General features: G+C 36.2%; 1 protein-coding gene across 2 annotated transcripts in view; it reads right to left on the minus strand.

Moving 5' to 3' along the window:
* LOC122794329 (mucin-3A-like) overlaps nt 1-24,407 on the minus strand; it is a 1,511,548-nt gene that overhangs the window by 553,095 nt on the left and 934,046 nt on the right. The window lies entirely within an intron of this gene.

Below are 24,407 nucleotides of genomic sequence, written 5' to 3' on the forward strand. Positions count from 1 at the left end.
CTGATATTTTTGCAGACAAACTAGGCAAACTACCAGTTGTGTACTCTATTAAGTTAGACTCAGAGGTCAGCATAGTTATCAGGCCAGTACAGAACGTTCCAGTAGCTATGCTGTAGAAGTACCTACTGAATGGACATGTGTCCAGTCAGACTTTCCCTGTAAACAAATGTAAAATTAGATAAATAAATACATTACATTTTGTTTTGTTTTAGTTTTATTGTTCATTTTGAGCTTTTAGAGGTCTTGGCAAGTGTCAGCAAAAAAAAAAAAAAATGCAGACAGTGAATAACATCCAGCTAATTAACGGGAGGAGTTACAAACAGCTTTCCTCATTTGACTGCAAATATTTAACATCTTTAAGTGTAGTGATGTGTGACGTGTACTCTTCTATGTGACTATTGCTGATCTGTCTGATATTCAAGAATTATCATTACAAATGGACAGACTGGACAATAAAACTGATTATTTTAAGAAAGATTGTTCCAAACAAATAAAATTAATGAGGCTCTTCAGGTAAAAAAAATCAGATCTCTGGTACTGAAGAATCTCTTAATATTATGGATGGAAGGCTAAATGAAGGAGAAAACAACATTGGATTTTTATTGCAGCAAAATAAAATCTTGTCAGCTAAAGTAGATGACCTTTAAAATAGATCTCAAAGGAATAATATTTGTATATTTGGATTTCCTGAAGGTAACAATATGATTTTTTTTAACTGCCTGGCTTCCTAAGACTTTAGATCACCCTGAAACTTTCTTTTTTTGGGATAGAGAGAACAAACCTATCCCTAGGTAAACTTGCTGCAAAACCTGGTTCTTCTCTGAGATATATAGTGGTGAAGTTTGTTTCATCTCAAGACAAAGAATTTGTACTTAAAACTGTACGGGCTAAGTCACCACTTAAATATGATGGAAATGTTGTGCATTTTGACAATGACTACACAACAGCACTGATGGCAGAAAGAAACAATTCCTTCCACTTATTAGAGAACTTAAAAAGAGGCAAACAAAAGTACATTTATTGTTCCCAGCCAGAATAAAGATTTTTTTACAAATGGGGTTAAACCCCTCAAAGATCCTGACCCTGCTTTGTCATTTCTACAAACAAATAAAATTCTTGAACAAACAGAGCAAATGGATATCCTCAAAGAGGCATATAGATTTAAATGGAAGCAAGATAGGTGAGAAAAAGAAAAAAGTTAGGGGGAAAGTAAGAACTTTTCCTTTTTCCTTTTCTATATCTTATACTTATTTAATTTATAGTTAATTGATGTTATCTCTTTATGAGTTTGAATAAAAAGTATACTTTTTAAATAAAAACATTCAGTGTTTATATTAACATATAAAGTTGCAGTTTCTTATATGGAACTACATGCTTAGAAGTTACTGCATATTTTATTTATGAAACAGAAAAGACTGGTACATGGCACATAGTTGAACTCACATTTATCTTATATAGTTACTATTATAGCCTTGAACACAGCAAATATCTTTAGTACTATCTTGTTTTTCTTGATGCTTTTGTGAAAATAACAAAAGTGTTAATTTCTGTTACTTAAACAGTGTATTATACAAAATACCATCACCATCATTTCCATATAAAATGAACAGAAACTATCCAAAGTAAACACTTGCTAGAGTAATATTCAAACAGAAGCTTTGTTAAAACTAATAACTGAATTCTAAGGCTGCCTGGAGAGCCAATATACAGTTTTAGATACTATTGCTTTGCTAGACACGGTGAAATGTGAGGTGGGAGTGGGGGTGAATATAGTTGTTAAAGAAGTTTCTTTTATGGTTGTTTAGTTGAAAAAGAGGATTTAGTATATTAAACAACCTTAAAACTCTCGATATGATTGAATGATTGAAACTGGTTATTTGAGGGCAGTACTTGTGTGTAGAGCTTCAGTGTGGTTTAGAAATGAAGCCCCTTTCTCTCAGGCTCAAGCTTTCTTCTTTCATTAGATTATGTGAAGCTTTTGAGGTAAAAGATCTGAAATCACTTGAAATTCCCATCCAAACTGACAGAATAGAACTGCTTAACCAGATCTTTTGGAGATCTGGTTTGACAAGCAGTTTTGGAAAGATAATTTAAATAAAAGGTGGAACCTTCTGAGTATGCATTAGATAAAATTGCACTGTCACAACACATAGCTATTCAAGCTAGTATATCGAAAGAAAAGTTAATATCATGTTACATGAAGCATGGACGCATAACTGAAACAGAAAAATGTGTATATTGTCTGAAGGTATTATTTGATTCAAATGAATACAAATATAACATTTAAAGTTTTATTTCTGTGGCAAAATAAATGTGTAGAGCACAGTGATAAAACACACAAAGGTTTCAAAGGAATAAAAATGCCGGGGATTTATTTTTGTACTACTAAATCATAGTCTATGTTGTTCTTTAATAATTTATTTGATATATACTGTTAGGAAATGTTTTTTTTTCCTTAGTAAATAGGTCTAAAAATGAAACATCGGTTCTACTTATTTATATTAAGAAAGACTTACAGGACACAGCTATACTTTTACCTAATTGTTATTAGAGTTATATATATTTATGGTAGAGTGGTTTTGGGGTATCTTTCTTCTCACTCTTTGTCAGAATATTAGATGAGTTGGTTTGCTTGGATGGTTAGACTGCCCACAAATGTAATGATTTTGTTCCTAGCTTTACTCTCAAATTTACTATTTGTAGGTGCATTAATAAGTAGTTCTTTATAAACAGAATGTCACTATCTATGAGAAATAAGTATATGTTCTTGGTCAGTAAGACAAATGACATTTATTAACTGTATTTTTATAAATGTTAATGGATTAAACAATGGAAACAAGAGAGATATCTGAAGCTGTTTAATTCTCTAGTTTTCTTTTTACAGGAAACACACTTACAAGCAGAAGATATAAACATACTTAATACTAAGAGTTACACTATACTAACTAGTTCACAACATTATCAGAAAAAAAAAGAGTAGCTATTTTATGGAAAAATTCTTTACCTATGCTTGAAGTTATGGGAACATATCAAGATGATAAAGGTATGTTTTGTACTGCTACTATAAAATACAATAAGAACATATTAACTCTTGTTAATGTGTTCTGGGTTCCAGGAATAGGAGTCAAGACAGTGGTCAATATTTAGAGCAAGTAATTAAATATGCAAAAGGCAGTATCATTTTGGTAGGAGACCTTAACTGTATATTATCAACAAGTGATACCAATACAAATAGTAAAAGGAAAATTCAGCTGTCTGCAAAAAAAGTTAATGGAATTTACTGAATTAAGTAGAGGTATAAAAGAATTTTCAAAGCCAAATGTTTTAATCTTTATGCATTATTCCCATAGGCATGGAACACAATCGAGTCTAGACAATGTTTATATCTCTAATGAACTAATAGATATTTGCATAAAGTTAAGACTGTAACTTTCTCATTTTCAGATCATAATGCAATCACTTTTGAATTGTTGAACTCTAATAATAATGCTAAAATAAGAAGAATACCAGCATAAACAGGTTTACGAGAATTTAAAGCCTATTTTTTAAAGAAATTTCCTTTTATAGAAATTAAAAATACAGTAGATACTTCAGAAATCTATATATGGGATGCTCTAAAAGCATATATGTTATGTAGAATTATTAATTGGATATGAAATAAAAAAAACAATGGAAGAAAGAATTATATGAAATACATGGAAAACTTGATAAGCTGAAGTTAGAAAACCAGAAGAATAACAATAATAACATAGAAGAGATCAATAATCTAAATGGCAAATAGACATTTTAAATCATAAAACCAAAATCTGTCTTGAAGTTTAAGATAATTAACTTTTCTATCAACCCAAAGTCTATGCACAATCACCAAAATTACTCAGTAAATCCAGTCATATAAAATAAATCTATTCACATACAACAGAAAAGAAAGTAACAGAAATAGATAATATTCTAAAGGAATTCAGAGATTTTTACAATGAAATTAACTAAAGTAATATAGTAATAGATCCAGAGGAAGCAATCATAACATTTATTAGAAAAATATAAAAAATAGACTGCCAAATGAAATTAACTGACAAACTGATTTCTTTGTCTGAACTTCAAACTCAAATTTCTAAACTGAAGTCTATTAAAGTACCAGGTAATGATGGAATTGTATCTGAACTTTACAAGCTGTTACCTAAAGAAGCCCTACGCATATTAATTAAGATTTTTTTCTATAGAAAGAATTCTACAGAAAGATCTAAAGAAATCCCAATCCCTCCACACTACATGCTCCAGAGACCTCAACCTCATTACCACAATCACCAGAACAAGCTGGAGGGACAGGTTCATAACCCAGAGTTTGCCCATGCTATGAAATAGACGTCCCATACATGTCAAGCGGAGCGCATCACTGGCCCTCTTCAAGATAAATCTTGATGAGTGGATGGGAAATAGAAAATTCACCCCGGGGATCACTGCAGTGGCTCTACTTGACAGAGGCACTAAGAACTATGGTTGGGTGGGATGATACCAGCGTAATCCGATGGGCTAGGCTTGTAAAGGCTCCAGGGCCATTAGCCTAGTAGACACCTATGAACCTATAGTTAAGGACTTAACTAAAGTTCCTCCTTCTTGGAAATATACCCTTATCTCTCTAATTTAAAAAAAAAAAAAACAAAGATCCTATTCTCTTCATACAGACCCATTTCACTTCTAAATGTTGATTATAAGCAATTCATGGCACTTCATGCTGATAGACTAAAACACATTCTACCTTCTGTGATCGATGAAGCTCAAACTGGGTTTATTTTAAATAGAAACACCTGTGATAATATTAAAATAATAATTACAATAATTCATTATGCAAATAACACAAATGAAAATGTATCATTAATGAGTCTTGACATAAATAGTGCTTTTGACTTAGTCAACTGGAAATATCTTTTGTTAGTTCTAGAAGAATACAAGTTTTCTTTTAACTTTGCACATCTTATGAATCTTCTCTATACAGATTGCTTTGCATATGTCAAAATAGGTACTTTCATATCTCATTCTGTACAAGTATTACAAGGAACTAAACAAGGATCTCCATTTTTACCTTAGTTATAGAACCTTTTGAACACTATTAGCTCAAGTACAAATACAAAAGGTATTAAAATAACAGAGAATTCAAGTTCTAAAATGCAGTTGTTTGCAGATGGCATCTTACTGACATTCAGTGATAATAACAAATCTATTTCTGCAACTTTTTTAGCAATGGAACTATTTCAAAGAAAATCTGGTTTAACATTTAATGATAGCAAAACAAACATGATAAACATAAATAAGAACAACATCCCAAATAAGTTCCTTAAATATATTGAAATACAGGTGCCCAGTAGGAAGGTTGCTGGAATAAAGAAGCTGAACCACGATAAGGTAAAATCTTCTTTTTTAAAACAAAATGGTGAGCACTTTCGCAATGGTATCCATTGCTTCATCAGACAGTTCATTCAAACAGCAACAGCACTTAAATACTTTAATTCATTACAAGAACAATCAATCCTAACACTCAAAGTTAATTCAGCACTCAGCAATCAATTAATTACTATGGTTACATTTTGCCCTTGGTTAATTGCTAAAGTCAGAAAAATTCTGTTTATGAACCACATACACAAAATGTAAAGACAAGGACATGTGGATAAATATAAATAAAATACACAAAAAGTCAATGGATAAATACAAATGCTCATGTTCCCCATTTAGTAACTACTTATGTGCATAGATATAAACATAAAAAATATATAAAAATATATAAAAGTATAAACAGCACGCACTCAACCGCTTAATAAATACATATATTCTGCCCAATAAATGCACATGTTGTCCACCTAGTAAATATATATACTTTAATACATACATCTCAACAAATGCTTGTCTTTAATGATATCTATGCAAAAAGCAACTCAAGAAATACTGTCATATTGACCCAAAGCCCTGCATGTGTTTATGTGGTCTTCTCTTGTTAAAATGGTATTATTATTTTTTATTTTATTTTAACCTTCTAGATTTTAGCACTGGCTTCAATGGAACACTATAATTCAAACCCAAACCTCTATGTGCTCCTAAACGCAAAATCCATTTTACTTCCATATTTTCAGTAGTATTGACTATGTCCCCCATCCTATTGCTGACATTCTCACTGCACAACATGTTTCCATTTCTATGTTGGCAAAACTAACCATCACCTTAGGGAATGGATAAGGGATCACCTTTACTGCACTAGAAAAGGACTACTGTATAGTGCTTTGGCTAAGCACACATTGGATAAGGGGGATGACCATATATTTTTGTTTCAGGTTTTATACATCCAGAATGTCAGCAACAGATTACAGAGATATTAAATCAAAATGCAGACAAAAAATGAGAATAAACTCTTATCTTTTCTCAATATCACAGCTGGCAATAGGTCAGTCTTTCTGCTGTAGCCTGAGCAACATGTACATCTGATTTAAAACAGGACAGAAACCAAACCAATTATCCAAACAATACAGATGCAGGAATACTTTGGCTGGACAAAACCAGTTCTGTAAACTTACTGCCACTAAGAAAACAGACAAGGTCTCCAAACAAAGGATTTCACTACAACTGAGTTCAACACCAAGAGATATACAGCTATATCACACAAGAACACTAAATACAGTTATACAGATTACAGAGATATTAAAATCAAAATGCAGACAAAAAATGAGAATAAACGCTTATCTTTTTCTCAATATCACAGCTGGCAGTAGGTCAGTCTTTCTACAGCAGCCTGAGCAACAGGTATATCTGATTTAAAACACAGGACAGAAACCAAACCAATAATGCAAACAATACAGATGCAGGAATACTTTGGCTGGACAAAACCAGTTCTGTAAACTTACTGTCACTAAGAAAATAGACAAGACCTCCAGACAAAGGAAAAAGTAGGACATGGAAATAATGGCATATGAATGGGCAAAATTAGCCCCCATTGCCATACATTCTTTCTGTAAGAAAATGTCCTTGTTAAAAGTAAAGTAATTGTTTGTTAAAGCAAACTCCAATAACCTCACCAAAATGGAATTATGAGCTCCTTTTCCTGTTTTTCCAACTGTTTCTAAGCCCCATCTTCTCTTAATATTGGTGTAAAAGGCTTTAATGTCTACAGTAGCCCAATAATATTCTTCCTTCCACTGCATACCTTAAACCACAGAACAAAATCCATTGGTGTTCTTTATATGTGAGGCAATGGTGCTCAAGTGGTTTTTCAAATGGCTGTCTAAAAAGATACCCACATTTTCCAAATATGATCCACACCCAGATACTATAGGCCTACCAAGAGGCTCTTTTACATTTATATGCAACCTAGGGATGGCATGGAAAGTAGGATCTCTAGTATGTTGAACAAATAATTTTTTTACATCCTATGAAGACAAAAAACCTATTTGCTCATCCCATTCAAAACTTTCCACAAGCATCGCATTATATTCTGTAATAGGGTTAAAAGCTAATTTCACATAATCCTTTTTCTTTAATAGCAAATCATACCATCTTGTTATAATGCACTCTGGACATTATAAGCCAGCTCCCACCTGTGTCTGCTTGTAAGAACACAAACTGATCATTCATCTTCCTCATTTAATTCAAAATTGACCATTCATATTTACTTAAATTAAACATTTTAGTAGATTTTATAAATTGAAAATATTCACATTCAATTTTCTTACATAAGACATGTTCAAAGTTAATTAATGCTGAAAACCTCTGTGTGTGCATAAAATGACTCACAGAAGGCATTTTAGGGACTGACAACCTCCCACAACCTGGATGAAAAATTTCATCAACATTGTTACCATCATAAACATCAACTTCCCTTTCATCAAAATGAAATAACTCATTTTCATGCAAAGATAAATGTAATAATTATCAGTATTGATATCAACATTTACATTATTATCATGCTTGTCTTGAAAATAAGCTATGCAGTTTATGATAAAAACATCTGGCATCAAACACATATCAGCCAAAGATGGAATTTTTGTGGGCACAAACTTTATGCCCTTCAATAGTATGTCTTTCACAGTCTGGGAAATACAAAAGTCAGATAGGCTAACGGTGTTCAAATCTGCCCACTTACTTCCATGTACAGCTGGGGATGCAGTCCCAAAGAATAAGTCCATACTAAACTCCTTGACATGAGAGGCTGCAATATCACAAACATTAGTTAAGTTTGTTACTACCCTTGTACCTCCTTCTGCCTCTCCCCTTGATGTTTTGTTGAACCCCTGCTTTCTGTTCTCCTTCATTTTTAGTGAAAAATTCCACTTCTGTCTCCAACCCCTCAAAAGAGAAACTTTTCCTACTCATGGACATTACTGTTGATGATACGGATTAATCATTGTATTACAAGACCGACTTCATAGTTCTCATTTCAGACCACCCGCCTCTTGGTTTGCATTGCCAAGAGAAAAAAAGATTGTTTTTAAAGTCATTAATATCATGATTTAATTTCTTCTTTTTATGGTTAATCACCTCATTTTCCACTTTTAACAATTTCATTTTAATTTCTTTCATGTTGCTGGAAAATGAAGACATAGAAGTTTCCTTCAGCAAACCATCCTCCAACTGGGAGGTCTGCTGATGTACCTTGTTATGTACTCTCATCGCTGGGTTACTTGTTTCTACTCCTCTAATAAATCCAACTCTTCTTCAGCAAACTCGAACACAGGTAGCTCTTCAACCCTCAAGTGCCTAGGTGTCACATTTAAATTTAAAAATTTCTCCAGTAGCCTGGTATCATAGAATAGATTTACTTATTTCACCATCAATCATTTTAACTCCTTGAACCTTTTGTCAAAGATGTCCATACCGAAGGAAGAGCAAGGATCGTGATTATCTAATTTTAGCTCTCTCTCTTGTATCAACTCAGCAAACATTAAGCCTGAATTTTTCATTTGCATACATAGAACTTCAGGAAAAGCCATGGATCCTTCCAAGAACATAATAACAACACATACAAAAATATTAAAACAAAAATACATAAACCACAGAGTTGTTAAAGTATAAAAAAAAATACATAAACCACAGAGTTGTTAAATAACTGTGAACTTCACTAGCATTATGGTATCTTGGCCAAGTGCCTTCAAAGGAATAATTTTGATTATACCAGACAGTCATATAAATACAAGACAATAAAAGAAATTCAATTAATCAATTATCTTAATGCAGAAATTTAAAGTGCTAACAGCTTTTAATGTACCTAAATCAGAATAAATGCAAAGTATTAAATCAATAATTCAAAGTAATATCCAAATTCAATCCTCTGGTTTTAAAGTTCTAAAACGTAACATGAACCTAAATTCTAATGCTAACAATTTTGCACAACTTATAAGTACAAGCGTGGCATCTAGGTCAAAAGAGGTCATTATCCCACTGTACTCTGCCCTTATCAGACCAATAATAGAGTAAAATACTCCCTTTGATATGTACCTGACCAAGGATCTGCAGCAACTAGAGAAACCTCAGACGTTCATTACAAAAAGAATGTTGTATCTTTCGGCTTTTTCCTGGTTAGGGGTCACCACAGCGGAACTCCGGTCCGCTAATGATTGGCAGTAGATTTTTATGTACCAAGTTGCAAGCCCTGACGCACAACCTTCAACAAAGGTACGTCCATTCACACATGTCTCCACACAGAAGACGCTTTAGCTGAGAATCGAACTGGATGTCTCACTGTGAGGCGACAACGCTACCTCACAAAAAGAATACAAGGCATAAAAAAACTCGTCTTACTCATTATCACCCCCATTTTTACCCATTTTTCTACATGGGGTCAGGGTATCATGTTAACTGTCAACACCTCTCTTGATTCAATGCCACACTTCTGATTTCTTTGACACTCATGCCTGACTATCACAGATCTTCTCTCACACGATCCATCCACCTCTTTGCTGGACATCCTTATTTTCTCTTACCTTCTTCCTGTCTGTCCCAAATCATCTTCAGCAGGTTGCCTTCTGCTTTTCTGCATATGTCCGAACCACCATAACCTGTCCTCTTTGATTCTGCTCCTGTGTCCTCATTTCTTCATCTGTCCCACAGTGTGCATCCTACCACCCATTCTCAGTCACTTCACTTCCATCACTTCTAGCTTCCTCATCTGCTCTGCCTTTACTGTCCAGGATTCTGTAACACACAGTAGTACTGGTCACAGGACTGTCTTGTACACTTTACTATTGAGCTTCTTTGGCATTCTTCTGTCATTCAACACACCTGAGACTCGTTAGTTGGCTGCAGCTCCTCTGATTCTAGCTTTGACCTCTTCATTCAGACTTCCCTTCTCTTCAACCACCCATGCTAGATACTTGAAGCTGTTAACCTGTTTCACCATCTTTCCTTCTATCTCAGTTCTCATATTCTTCTGATTTCCTAAATTTGCTGCCATTACCACTGTCTTATCTGTGCTTATTTTCATCCCATGTGCCTTCAGTTTTACATTCCATTCCCTTATCCTTTGATGTAATTCTTGCTCAGTCTGCCTGTCATGCCACATTGTCTGCATACAGCAACTTTGTATTCTGTCCCCTTCAAACTGTTTGCTAATGTAGTCCATCACCAGTATGAACAGCAGGAGACTCAGAGGTGAAGCCTGGTACACACCGACTCCCACCGGGAACTTCTCTGTGAAGCCGAACACTGTTCATATTTGAGTAATCGGTTCCTTGTATGTAGCCTGCACTGATTCTACCATTGTTTCTGGGACTTCATATCACAGCAATACTGTCTTACTCAGAGTACCTTAAAACCCTTTTCCTCTTCTCAGTCTCCTTTAGGTTGCTGAGGGGTGATCTATGCTTACCTTGCAAGGCATCCACAAACCTCACACTTATGAATCTCCTACATATTTGTACGTCACACAGTACTAGAAATACAAGGTATAGGGACTTGAAATTTGTCTGTGGCTTAAACAGAACATGTTGGACAGGCAGATACATGTCCCAGAGACTGCCCCTCTTTTGGAACCGGCTTCCCATCCATGTGAAGCTGAGCCCATCTATTACCCAATTTAAGTACAACCTAGACCAGTGGATGGAGAATAGGAAATTTACCATGGGCCTGGCACCCATGTCCCTTATGGGCAATGTCCTATTTGTATTCAAGCCATCATTATTCTTTTGAGAAAAATTGGCTAGGCTTAGAAAGGCTCTTGGCATCATTAGCCTTGTAAAAATTTATAAATCTATGAATCTATTATCTCAGTCTGCAGAGTGGTCACTCTTATCTATAGAAGTCATAGTGGATATTCGCCAGGCATCAGGCACAAACCATGTAGACTGGCTGTGGTTGGACATTTTAAGTGAAGCCTGGCACAGTGCATACTTGAAACAGATAGGAATGCAAACCGGTATTTTGTCTGGTCCCATAAAAGCATTATTTTTTAGTCTTTTACAAGGATTCTAAGAGTTGTTTCATTATGATTTCAGGGTAAAGTAGATTTTTGGGGATAGTGAGAGCAACAATGTGGGTAGGAGAGGTAAAGCTAGCACTACATTTGCTTGCTGATATATTGGCTATATCTTTTGGGTCAGAGTATATGATATCTTTATGGATGAAGTTAGTGCATTGTTAGACAGCATTTCAAATTTATTTATTTATTAATTTATTTATGTATGCATGTGTGTATGTATTTTATATTTGTTAACTTGGTAGCTGAACTGGTCCAAAAACCCTTTTCAGTAATTGCCCAGATGGAGATGGATTAAATGTACATTCTACTATATTACCCACATAAAGGATGACTGGTAGGTTAAGAAAGTCAATGAGAAGTTGGTTGCCAAACACTGAGAATAACAGTATTGAAAAGTGGAATCCTGAGGGTGCTTCATTGCCTGCCACTCGCTGACATTTCAGAGCCTACTTTAACTTCAACATTTATGTGGGATAGATAATCACTGACTAAACTCATACCAGCAATAAAGAAGGGATGTAGTTATTAAAGATTGTTTTTGTACAGTTGTGGCTTGGATTATTTTGCAGAGACAGAGGTTATATGTGTTCCAATCATTGAATAACAAAGAAATGAATCCATAAAAACAAAATAGAATACTAGGTAGAATATAGTTCAGAATTATTTCACTGTTTGAACTTTATGCAGAAGAAATTTATTTTTATTTATTTATTTATTTATTTGTTTTTGTTAACCAGGAAAGTCCACTGGGTTGGTGTGAGCCCATTTTTAGTGGAAGCCCAGGGAGAAAAGCTCCAAAAACAATGTGCATAATAAAGAGTCTGTTTAGAAAGTTAATAACAGCATTTAACAATATACAAGAGTAACAATATACAAGAGTAACAATATAAGAGTCAGAAGTAACACAGTTGTGTTGTTGTCTTTTGGCTTTTCCCAGTTAGGGTTCGCCACAGCGGAACTCCAGTCCACTAATGCAGTAGATTTTCACAAATGCCGAGGTGCCAGCTCGACGTTCAACATTCAACGAAGGCACGCCCATTTACGCATGTCTTTTGAACACCCACCCACCCGCGGGAAGGACATTCAGATTCCACACAGAAGGCACTCCCTGCACTCCAGCCGTGAATCGAATGGGAGAACCTCTTGCTGTGAGGCAACAACGCTACTGCTGCACCACCGCGGAATTTTAGTCAGAAGTTACACAGTAACAGACAATGTATGGCTATATTTTATGGAAGACTTGAATGATTGCAAGGTATTCAATATAACAGACAGATTATGATAATCTGCACATACACAATTTACACACCATGTGAGGCAGGATGAGGCACACAGTGCTGTGATTGAGGGTGAATTCTCAATAGGGTGAGTGAAGAAGAGTATGGGTATCTGAGAGATGAGTCAAGTCAGGAATCAGGTTACTGGGGGATAGTGCAAGGGCATAGCCAATGAGAGGAGAGATGTTGATGAAGTGATTTTTTGAATGATGGGGCTTTATTTATAGTCCAGAGAGAAAGTGGAAGGATATTCCAGAGGTTAGCTACAGTGAAAGAGTAAAGGTATTGGCCTGCAGGGAGTTTAAGTCTCTTAACTTGCATAAGTGATTGATTTTCAGATCTTAGAGGTCGGTTTGCTTGATAAAGAGTCAGAAGTGAAGCAAGGGCTGGAAATTTGGAAGAATTATAGATGAAATTGTGTGCTGTAGACAGTTGTATGTATGTGAGGTGTTGTGGGAGTTCTAGCCAGTTCAGGGATTGTAATGAGTGACAGTGATGGGAAAAATGTTTTGCTCTGGTCACAAATTTAGCAATTTTGTTATAGCAGCTCTCCATTTTAGTTTTTAATGAGGATTGGATCTTTGTTAGAATGGGGGCACCATAGAGGAAGGAAGGTAGGTTAAAAGTTTGGGCGAGTGTTTTTCTAGTAGAGTAGTTTAAAAAGAGTTTATGTCAGTAGAGGGTACCAAGCTTTTGGTGTGTGTTTTTTTTTATGGTGTTGTGGATGTGTTGGTCAAAGGTTAAGTTGCCATCTAAGGTTATGCCAAGTAACTTGGTATGGGAAACTACCTCTAAGGCAGCCTTGTTGGAGAAGAAAATGATGAATTCAGATGTATTAATGGTGGTACTTTTTCTGGATGTAAAGAGCAAGAGTTTGGTTTTATTTGGGTTGAGGGCAAGGTGATTATATGTCATCCAGGTTTCAGTAATGGAGAAAGCATTCTGAGTGATGATCAGAAGTTCAGTTTCAGAGTTACCAGAGCAGATAATAGTAGAATCATCTGCAGATTGAACTACAGATCCATGAGTGACAGCAGAGTGAGTCATTAATGAAAGTACTGAACAGGAGGGGGCCTAAGATGGATCCTTGGGGAACTCTGGTGGAAATAATGAGAAAAGGGAAGAAGGATTGTAATCATTTGGTTGATTGTTGTCTGTTTGTGAGGTAACAGGTAAACCAGTTAAGGATGGGAGTAGACAAGCCTAGGTGTGAGAACTTGGAAAGGAGGAGGGGATGGAAATGGTGTTGAAATCCTTAGAGAGATCAAGAAGGAGTGTGGAGACAAGTTTACCATCACTGCGATTGTGGTTAACAGTATCTAGGAAAGATAGTAGAGCAGTTGTAGTACTATGGCCAGGGCGGAAGCCATGCTGAGTTGTGGAAAGTAGTTGATTTGGGGATAGATAATCCATAAGGTGAATTTGAATACATTTTTCCATTATTTTAGAAATAGAAGATAGAATGGCTATAGGGCGGAAATTTAAGATATCTGAATTATTACCACCTTTATGTAAGGGTATGATGTAAGCTTTCTTCCAAATGGATGGTACATAGGCTTCTTGGAAATATCTATTTATGAGAATGGTTATGGGTTAGCTGATGGATTTGGCTGACATTTGAAGGTATTCTGGGGGTAAGCTGTCTTGGGCAGTGCTACCATGTTTGAGTTTTAGCAGGAGTTTAGTAATAGTGAAAGTGGGAATATGAAAGAAAGAGAAAGTCTGGGAAGAAGGGTTTTCTGGGGTATGGTGTGTTGCAATGGGGTTGCTGTTGTGAGTAGCTTAAAGAAAGGTTGAGGCAAGTTTGGATATAGCATCTATAAAGTAGGAGTTGAAAAGGGTAGCTAATTCAGCCAGGGTTTTGTCAGGGTTTGGGCAAGGATTGCTTTTGGTGCCAGAGTTTAATAGAATGGAGACTGAATTCCAGGAATGTTTTGGGTTATAGTTGTGATTGTTTTGGAGATGGAAGTAGTACTGTTTTTTATCTTTAATAACTAGACTCTTTACTTGATTGTGGAGTTGTTTGAAAAGCTGGAGATCTATAGGGTTTTTACTATTATGCCATTTTTTCCATGCCCGGTCTCTGGTATTCATAAGTTATTTTGTTTCTCTAGAAAGCCAGATTGCATGATTTGCTTTTATTCTCTTACTCGAGAGGGGGGGCATTATATTGAGTATACTGAGGAAAGTTGCGTTGAAATATTAGGTTTGTATTATGGCATAGATAGGCTTTGTTGAGGTATTTTTCTATCATCATGTTTTCTTACCAAAATATTAATATTGTTTGTTTATCTTTGGTGTGTTGCACTGTGCAAACCAAAAGTGTCCCCACCTTCCACTGTAGCATAATTATGGAATTGATACACACATATATATATATATATATATATATATATATATATATATATATATAAAACTTATGGGAGTAGAGGGGCTTGTTGCTGTAAAAAATGTTTCTTTTTCTTATTATTTTATCATTAACAGTTTTCAGAAATGAACTTTTGAAAAACTGTAAAACTGAAATGTGTTGTTAGAGTGAACTGTTTGAAGGTTTGAAAAATAGAGAGGACGTGTATGGGGCATATTATATAAGAGGAATAAGGGAATGTGAATATAATATGACAGACAAGTTAGTAGCATGAAGTAAATGAAATGGCATTGTTACTTAAGATGGGGAAATACAGAGGAAGAAGCATGCATTGTATGAGGAAAAGGTTGATCTTAATTAGGTGTTGGGAGACAGTGATAGGGTTTGGGAGGATAAGTGAAGAATAAGTAGGTGTGCGTGTGCGTTTGTGTGTGTGTGTGTGTGTGTGTGTGTGTGTGTGTGTGTGTGTGTGTGTGTGTGTGTGTGTGTGTGTGTGTGTGTGTGTGTGTGTGTGTGTGTGTGTGTGTGTGTGTGTGTGTGTGTGTGTGTGTGTGTGTGTGTGTGTGTGTGTGTGTGTGTGTGTGTGTGTGTGTGTGTAGGTGTAGGTGTACATGCATACCTTTTGTTTGCTCTTTACAATGACATAGTGAGAGAGGTTGATGCCCTATTTAGGATGAAAATTCTATACTTTGTGCCCACTTAGTGATGTGATAGACATGATGGGAAAAGCTTTGACTCCCCTACAAATCTAAACCGGATTAACTATGACTCCCCTACAAATCTAAACCACATTAAGTGGGTAATCACAGAATGAATTAATGCATTTAGCAAGTTGCATTACTCACTCTCTCCATTAAGGGTTGATACACAACTTCTTCTCAGAATGGAGAATAAGGCACATTTCCAAAATATATCTGAATAAATTATATTTAATGATGTGCCATTGTATCAGAAGTACATATCCCACATACTCATTATAGCGAAGTTTTGTCACTGAATGTATGTTTCTCTTCCAAATTCAGACTCATGTAGTGACAAAGATTATATGAAGATAATGTTGTAAATGTGTCTATAGCTGAAGTCTGCAACTAAATCCATTGTTTATCTAAGAGTCTTGTCTTGCATTTATGAGACATTTTCTAGAATATTTCAAATGGTTATAGAGATTTTGTTCTTCCTCAGATGGCCACAGTGGTGCAGCGGTTAGCATTGCCACCTCACAGCAAGAGGTTCTCTGGTTCAATTCTCAGCTGGGGTGCCTTCTGTGTGGAGTCTGCATGTCCTCCCTGTGGTTGCATGGGTTTCCTCCCACATCCCAAAGACATGCAGTAGGTGGATTGGACACTCTAAATTGGCCGTAGGTGTGAGTATGTGCGTGTGTGTGCCTTCTGTGAAAGATTGGGCGCCGGGCTGGCAATTCGACACCGTAAAACTCCACTACCAATCATGTGCGGACAAATGATCCGCTATGGCGACCCCTAACCGAGAAAAAGCCAAAAGAAGAAGAAGATAGAGATTTGGTCCTTCATTCATCTTTGCCATTAGTAGTCAGGTATACCCATTGGGTGATAAACTGTTGCATTCTGGTTAAGACTTTGACATTTTTAGACTGAGAAACTAAACATAAATCATAAATCCAAATCCTATCATTGGGTGCTCCTATGAAACTAGAACTAAAAAAATACTGTTTTCAAAAAATAAGTGACATTTTCCATAAGTTTAAATCATACATCAAAATTCAAGCATTTTACTTGTTCCAGCAAATATGCACATGGTAAAAGTTAGATTTCCTGCTTGCCCTAAGAGGTACTAGACAGACAAAGATCTCAATCCATGTAGTCTGTTCTGAATTTTGTTGTTGTAAAAATACCTTGAATCAATACAGATATATTGACAATCATCAGCAAAGTCAAATTCAGGCCAAAATGGACATCTGAAATTGCCAAAATGTGACATTTCCAAAATACTGAGTTTAAAGTAAATGTTTCACTGTCAGGATCACTTTGTTTAGGCAATGTTATAGTTTGCTGAATATTTTTTTTTTTATTTTCTGTACTGATTTGAATGATTATTCATATTCTGTTATAGTTTACCTGACCATTATTTAGTTGATTATAGCAATTTCTCTTTGGTCATGGTTTTATAACCAAAAAATTAGTGTAAATCCCCCATGTTGTGGGATGTGGAGAATGAATGAATGCCCCATTTCTTATTTATTTATTTTTATCTCTCAATGAATCAGAGACAAATCTCAACACAACTGGAGAGATCCTGAAATAGTCAGGGACAATTTTAAAATATTAATACTATTAACTTGAGATATTGACAGAATGAGGGAATGTGAATTAATATTCATGTTCTGAAGTAAAAAAAAAAAGTGTATAACTAAGTTTTCTCACTAGTTATTAAATGTAATCCACAACTTTTTCTCTAGAAGTCATCAGTTTTAAGAAGGATTAGGAGGGCGAGAGTTAGATTTGAGTCAAAATTAAGATCCAAAAAACAGTTTTCTGTTAATTCCTTCATTTTTGTTATGTTTAATGTTGTAATATTATGTTTTATGTGTTTAAATTGCTTGGAAAGAAATTAAGTTTTTTATATTAAAAATATATGGCTATCTTTGTGTTGAGAGCACACAATTTACTTAGAAGGTGCCATCTATTTTAGTTCTGTAGCATAGTAGTTATAAATCTGTAGTCAACTCTAATTTTTTACTTCCTTGTATTTATTTTCTGGCATAGGAATGTGTCATGGGTTATCCTAGGTTATTTTTACATTCATTACATATTCTGAGAGATTTACTATTAGGGTTATTTTTGGGTGCAGTAGGAGATTTTTAAAAAAGAAAAGGAAGCCCCTCTGCTGGTCCCCGAGGTAGTGCTGCTCATTTTGCCTCCTGTTCCTCTCACCAAAAGCTCCCTCCCTACTTCAAAAATCTAAGGAATACTTCCTACAATTACCTCTGACATTTCCCTGGAGCTGCCAGCTAAAATTGGGCTAAATAACTATTGTGAAGACTGCCCTAAAATAAATATTGTGAATTTCATCTCACCAGAAGCTCCCTCCCTACGTCAAACACCTAAGGAATACCTCCTGCAATTAGGTAGCCTTAAACCAACTACTGTCTTTGTAACTACCTATTTAATAATTCTTATATTTTTCTTTAACTTCACTTGTAAGCGATTCAGCAGCCTACCGCGGACCAAATGAAAATACCCCCCCAGATCAACTGTGTCCTAGATATTTCTCTCAGTGAAGGTTAGGTGTCCCACACCCCTTTCCTGCCTGCTTTCTTCTCTTTCACTACTAGGTGGCAGCACCTACCAACCATAAGACAGTACAACTTTTATCTTACTTGGCTCCTCTCCTATGAAGCTGTCTAAATAGATTAAGAGCCAGTATTATCAATGTTAACAACCTGGTAATTTACCCCCTGTACAACATTCGATAACTAAACTGAACTCATTATTTTCATTCCTGAAAGTTATCTCTCCTTACCTAATTTTACATCTATTATACATGCTTACCTTTCTATCTCATTTGCAGTGGCTGATACTTTTTCTGCTGCTGGTTTTCTTTTTCTTCTTCCCTGCTCTGTTCACCCTATGGGCTCACTCCCTCCCCTACCCTACCCCCAATTTCCACCCACCCCCACTATCTCTACACTTATACCCACATAGCCACTCCTACTTCTTTTCCAACTACTAAACTCCACCCCTTCCTTCTCCTATCTCCTCCCTTTCACAACTTCCATTCACCACAAATCCCACTTCGTCCTTAGTCTTAGTCATTCACAACATATCTCAATTCTTCGTGTTAGCTATATAATTCTCAAAAAAACCTAAACATGTCTTCAAAATATACATCCTTCGCAATTCACATAACCTGCATCTACTACCGTACCCAGCCTAACCCCTTAACTCACATCCCACTCTTTCACACAACCTGCTCTCACAACACACCTCACTCCTACACACTCATATCAATATATTCTGCACTTTATCCCATCAACCACAATCTATGCTTTCATTACAAACTTATCTCTCCTTATAAAACCTCAACACCCGCTCTATCCTCCATATCCCCCACAACTCTTTCTACACCCACTACTTATGAAAAAAAAACAAACACCTCTACTACATAATCCAATTTCTAACATCCCTACTTTTATCTGGAGATATTCACCCTAACCCAGGCCCAAACACCTCCCCCTCTACATCTAAATCCATCCTACTAGCATCCCTCAACGCACAAAGCTTAGCTAACAAAATTCCAAACCTACAAGCCTGGCTACACCACAACAAACCAGACATCTTAGCCATATCTGAAACCTGGTTAAAACCTCATATAAAAGATGTAGAGATAGTACCACCTAATAACTCCATTATCAGAGCAGACAGAGCCCAAAAAAGGGTGGTGGAGTAGCTCTACTCTACTCATCCTCTCTATGCATTACTCCCTACAATAAAGCCATTCCCCAATTCACCAACGCAGAATTAATACTAGCTCAACTTCAATTAAATAAACACAAAAATATATGCATAGCCTCCCTTTACATACCCCCTGGCGACAATATCTCTGTACTTGAAGATATCCTCTCCTGGTTTTCTACCAATATCTCTAATGAAACCATTATCATGGGAGACACCAACATTAATTGATCTCCCATTTAGTCCCCTACCCTCGCCCTTAACATCAACCTGTATAACTACTCTCAACTCATCAACTCCAATACTAGGCCCTCTTAAGACTTCACTAGCAGCAGTATTCTAGACTGGATCTTAGTCTCTCACCCCCCACTACTACCCTGATAGTGGAACTCTTCCTGACTCCCCTAGCGACCACCTTCCCATCTTTGCTAGGCGTCTTATTTCTCCCTTACAAATTACCAATAATTACGTCAGTACCAGATACCAAAAAACTTCAACCCAGAAGCCTTCTCTTACTCTCTAAAATCACTTAACTGGTAGCCCCTAAAAACTCTACCCCTGGAAAATGTTATTGCACACTTTAATTCTACTTTCCTAAATCTTTTAGATACTCATGCTCCCTTAAAAACCAGAAGAATAAAAAACAAAACTACCCCCTGGCTAAGAAAAAGCACACTAACTACCATGCGACTTAGAGACAAAGCCTGGGCACGCTACCAAAAGTACAAATCTCCCACTACCTTCAATGAGTACAAAACTCTTTGTAACTCGGTTAAAAAGCTTATCAGAGCAGACCGTCAAAACTACTTCTCCTCAATTCAAAGTAAACATAAAACTGACCCTCAAAAGTTCTGGAAAGGTATAACCACCCTCTTAAAACCTGGTATAACTGAAAACCCAACCCCTAGCCCAAATGTACAAGACAATCATCTCGTCACCCAATTTAACTCTTTTTTCATTAACTCTATTTTCAAACTAACCTCTTCCTTCTCTAACAACTATCCACCTCCTACTTCCACTTGTCCTCTCCCAAAACCCCTCTCCATCTCCACTCTATCATTCTACAACCTCTCAAACTACAACCTCTTAACCCCCTACATTCTCCTTGAAACCAATCCCTACTTCTACCATAAAAAACTCCTTCAGAGCCTAAAACCATGCACCAATGCCCCCGATAACATTCCCTCATATTTCCTCAGCATAGCTGCTGAAGCCATTGCCCTCCCAGTCGGTATCCTAATCAACCGCTCTATCCAAGAAGGTCTTGTTCCACAACTCTGGAAAAAGGCTTTCATCATTCCCCTTCTCAAAGGAGGTAACAATACTAACATTACCAACTTCCGGCCCATCACCATCCTCTCTCCAATTTCAAAAATTCTAGAGAAATGTATCCATCTTCAACTCCTTCCCCATCTATTAGACAACAACCTATTAACTCCTACTCAACACGGATCCCGACCCAATCATAGCACTATGACAGCCCTCCTATCCTTCCTTGAAACTGTGAATAAAGCTAGAGATTCTGGTTTCACTGTATCTACCATCCTACTCGATCTCTCTAAGGCCTTTGACACCATCTCCCATAACCTACTACTTACTAAACATTCTACGCTAAACCTATCACCTTCAACTCTCAACTGGTTTACCAGCTATCTCTCCAACAGGCAATAAGCCATCAAATGGAAAAAAAGCCACCTCCTCCTTCCTTAACACCCCCACAGGTGTCCCACAAGGTTCCATATTAGGCCCCCTCCTCTTCAATATATTCATTAATGAATATTACCGCTCTATCCCTTATGCCAACATCATCCAATATGCAGATGATTCTACAATCATCTGTGTTGCCTCATCCATCCTAACTCTCCTAAAACTGACTCAAGATGCCTTCTCCACCACAGAACAATGGATGAAAGACAACCATCTTGCACTTAAAGCAGCTAAATCAAAAGTAATGATATTTACACCTTTGACAGACAACTATTCTCCATCACCAGTCAAAATAATACACCTCTTGAACTGGTATCTGAAACCAAACTACTAGGAGTTTAAATCGATGACAAGCTTTAATTTGATTCCCATCTACTACTAAACATTAAAGAAACTCACCAAAAACTTGGCCTGCTCTACCGACACAATCAATACCTCACCCTAGATACCAAGCTCACTCTCTCTACCACATTTCTCTTACCCTCCCTTCTCTATGGTGCCCCTCTTTTAACAAACCTAGAATCATCTCTCAAAACAAAACTATCCTCTTGTTATAATAAAATAGCCAGATTTGCCACTAGCAACAAATCTTGAACCCATCACTGTGCACCTCTCCACAAACTAAATTGGCTTGAACTTCTGAACTACCTCTCCTATACTCAGCTCACCTATGCATACAAACTCATCTTCCAGCCATCCCTCTGTCCCTCCCTGTCTACTACCTTTAAAATACACCACACACAAAGACTACTCAGATCTACCAATCAAAACTTAATAGACGTCTACAGACCCCTCCGTCCCCCAGGACAAAACCTCCCGTTCTTTTCCCTAGCATGCCTATGGAACTCCCTCCCTCCATTCGTACCATCACTAGCCCCACCACCTTTAAAAAATCACTCCACTCCCACCTAACATCCACATGGGAATGCTCCTGCTCCCACCCCAGATAATTATTCTCCACTTCCTACAGTCTTCCATCTCATAAATTCATTATTGAAGCTAGTAATCAATTAATTATTGTACCTAGCAAACTGAAAGTCGTCTGCATCTATCTACTCACTTCCTAATCCTACTTGAACAACGTTCTCCTAAAAAAAAATGGATTTTTGATTGTAACCTCAGTATTTTATTCTGTCTTGTAATCAAAAATTGTTTGAAATGTAAATCTTTGTAATATTTGTATATTCTGTGTTGGAGCTTTTCTCCCCACGACTCCATTGAAAAAGGGTTCTTTTGGCCCAATGGACAATCCTGGTTAACCAACTGCAAATAAATAAATAAATAAATAAAATAAATACTGTTTTTTAATACTACTTTTGGTTTTCAGATGTACAGATTTGTATGGTTATAAAGTACTGAGCTCTATTTTTTATTGGCAAGGACACATTTATTTCTGTTGAACAGTTTTTTTTTACCGACAAAGGTACCTTGTTTTTATAAAAGTGCTTTATACTACAATGTTCTTGCTTGATCAAACAGCATGAGTTGGGATTTACAAGTATTGTTGACAGTTTCTGCCACTGCTAATTTCTATTTTTAAAGGTACTTGTGTTCAGTGGAACTTGTCTGACTATGTGTGCTACATTAAGTTTGATTTTCATCATAATGTCATATACCCAACCTACCAGTGATCTGCAGAATAACAAACATAAAAAATAAATAAATAAAAAAAATAAATAAAAATAACAGGGTCATGACTTCATGCATAAAACAATATTTCAGTATAAAAGTTTTATTTGTGTTGTTTACATACAGTAGCTTATAAAATGACAGCAAATTTTTATTACAATTCATAATGCATACAAAGGATCAAAGGAACAATACTAGGCAAGCAATCACATGAACTGTAAGATGTCTAGACATATTTTTCCCTTAAGAACACACACTTTAATATTCTTGCTGTCCTCTGCAGGCACTTAACAGTGCTCACATCCCAAACGAAGAAGGGCAATACATGATAGCCATGCTGTAAATTTGTGTCTACCTATCTAGTCATCAGTAGTAGCCTTTAATGTACTTAGAACAGTATTTTCCTTGATCTGTAGTGGTAACTTACTCCATAATATATTGAATTAGGAATCTCTCACCAAGTCTTGTTTATTTGTTGGTATAGTTCTAGGTCCCTAGTAGGGTATTTGTAGAATCACAGTCTTTACAAAGAAACAGGTCAAACAGAATTGTTTTTTTTTTCTTGGCAGGAAAACTGATTCACACATTACCTGCTAATCTATTAGAATAACTGAAGCATTTAGTATCCAGTTTTCTATGTTAAAAATTATCGGGACCTTTCCAGTAGAATGATATACTTGGAATTGTATATATCAAGTGGGTCACTTTGAGCAGTGATTGATCTGATAGCGAAAGAGTACAGTGGTAAGATGACTTTGTATGAGTCTTATCAAACAGTGCCATGCTGTTCGTTGTTGTATTTTGCTTGAGACCACTTTCAGTGCACCAGGGATATGCATATTCCAGCATTTGTTGAAGCTGTTTAGTATTGATGGGTGAGCATATAACCATACCCAGTATGCAGTTATCAGCAAACTTGGTCAAACACACTACAGGGATATTGGCCTGGATGTATACAAAATAAACGAACAACAAGAGATTTGCCAACACTGATTTCTGTGGTATTACATTAGCAATAGAGGTTGGGAGGGTGGCCTAATGGTTAAGGTGTTTGCCTTACAAACCTAAGGTGCAGCATTTGAGTCTCACAAGGGATAATTGACTGGGCTTAAAATGGCTCGCAAGGGCAGTTAGCTTAGTACTAACCTATGAGTTCTAATAATGTTATGCTCAGTGAGGGTACCTTTAACTTTCACAACTTGGGATGTGTTGGATAGCCAATTTGCAATCCAGCAGACAACATAAGGGCTTACCTTAAGTTTGTTACACTAAGACTATAAGCACAGTGTCAGAGTATTTATTGGGTAAGTGATTAAGTAGAATTTCATGAAAATTTCTTGAGAAACTGGTAAAGCATTTTCTAGATACAGGTTTTATATGCAAATGCACAAATGGCTGGCTTCCCATACCACTTTTCCTATTATTGCTAATTAAAAATAGCATGCAAAATATGAAAAAGTGACCCTCATTGTCAAAGGCATCCTTTAACTACAATGAAAAACAATTCATGAATTGAAAATTAATCTTTTGATGTTTTATGCATT

This window comes from Protopterus annectens, chromosome 2.part1 (assembly GCF_019279795.1).
Source record: "Protopterus annectens isolate FY-2018-M chromosome 2.part1, PAN1.0, whole genome shotgun sequence".
In the NCBI taxonomy this organism is placed as follows: domain Eukaryota; kingdom Metazoa; phylum Chordata; order Ceratodontiformes; family Protopteridae; genus Protopterus; species Protopterus annectens.